Below are 1,967 nucleotides of genomic sequence, written 5' to 3'. Positions count from 1 at the left end.
TTATCACACTACAGTGCTGATTTTCCATTTTCAAGTTTCAGATGAGATCCCAGTACATCACACTTCCACGACAAAAACCGAGAAAGCCGCCATCTGTCACAAAGATAGATGATGCAGAACTTTTACTCTTTGAATTTTGGTATGAAAGAACAGGAAACATAACTCATTTCGTAGGAAGAACAACACATCCAAGCAGATTTTGACAACTCAAAATTTCTTTCAATGCTGATTTGTACCAAAGTAGCCTGGACATATTAATAAAGCCGTTTCAATGAAACTGTCACGCAAATCCGCAGGCACTTTTGGCTGTCTTGACGTGTAGAAAAAAAGCCTCACAACACTTTCCACATTCCAACTCTTGTCTCTGTACATCCATTTTATGAGAGTGCTGTGTGTTACTTTTCTTTTTTCAACGCGTTTAGCTGCAAATCCCGAAAACGATATTTAAAAAATATGTGAATAAAGAATTTGTTTGCTCACCAAGCTATTCAATCTTAAATAGTCTGGGGGGAAATGTTGTACATTTGCACAAGGGACCACCAAATTAAACCCCTTGCAACCCACCTCAAGCAACCATTTCATAACAAATAACACATCCCTTTTATAGACACCTTATTGAAAAATTGTGATCAGCTGGACTTAAGTACTTAGGAGAGCTGTTTCAATGCTAAAGTCAGACCTTATTCTGAATATTAATTTAGTGTGTGGACAGCTCTGTGTTTTGTCTGGCTTAATGACTTAATGATAATAAGTTTGAACATTATTTAGAATTTGTACACGCATTTTTCTTTTGTGCTAAGGCTTTATTTAAAAGTTACATTCAAGCACAATTTGAGCAAATTTTCAGTTTTCACCTTTGGGTCACAAAGATGCCAGGTCAAACAAACACCCACAACAGCGTTGTGGACAGAAACAGATATTTTTCAAAAAACACGATTTATTTCCAGATGCTATATTTTATATCCTGTCCATTTTATTAGCATCAACATCTATACAACATCTATATCATTTAAAAATCCTTATTGGCAAAATATTACAGACTGTAGCTTGCAAATACATGTGCACGCATACTTAAAAAAATCTGTCACATGGTCCAGTCCTTTTAAATGAGAAAAACAGAAGTTCTGACTGATATAATGGAGGGATCACTACATATTAGGGCAAAATAATAAAATAAGGTAAAAAGGACATCAGAAATCTTATACAGTCTTATTTACAATGTATCAAGATGGAAAACAAAACATTAATCTTGCTGCTGGACTGTAGCTTATATTTTTTTCTTAGTCTAAAAATTGCATCGAACATTTGCATCTTTTTGTAGGCCTTTTTCAATTCTCATGCTCAGAACTCTGCTGATCTCTTGCATTTCCATATTCTGAATTGATATCTCCAACATTCCCAGCCCACAACATTACCGATTCATTTACAGAATTCACAGAAAGTTTTGCAAGTTGTCACCTGCGATCGAGTTTACCAGAAAAACATTACAATCCTAAAAATGGGTCACAAAATCCCTTCGCCAATTAATTTGTAATTAAACCTCATAAAAATACTCATTAAGGTTATTTCACGCATTGATTGTCCAATATACAAATAATCCAAAAATAAAATGAACCTTATAACTGATACCAAACTATCAGATTCGCATATGCACCTCGTAAAATGTATCCTGCAAAACAGACCAGTGTCCTTAAATCTAAATGATTTAGCTTGAAAATACTGTTCACTGTTATAAAAGTTATGGGTTTAGGATAATCCTTTATTCATTGTTGTATAGTATGAAATGTATATCTATTTCAGATCAAATTCAATTTAAATGGATCATTACGAAATGTATAACAGGAGTGCCAAAAATATGTAAAATTGAGTTTTGGCCACTGAGTAAAAATCAAATTATCAAATTATGATACAAAAATTATGTTATGAAACTTTAAAAAACACAAAATGTTTTTTATTCATACTCACAA

Source organism: Triplophysa dalaica, chromosome 23 (assembly GCF_015846415.1).
Source record: "Triplophysa dalaica isolate WHDGS20190420 chromosome 23, ASM1584641v1, whole genome shotgun sequence".
Lineage (NCBI taxonomy): Eukaryota > Metazoa > Chordata > Actinopteri > Cypriniformes > Nemacheilidae > Triplophysa > Triplophysa dalaica.
This window is presented reverse-complemented; position numbering follows the sequence as displayed.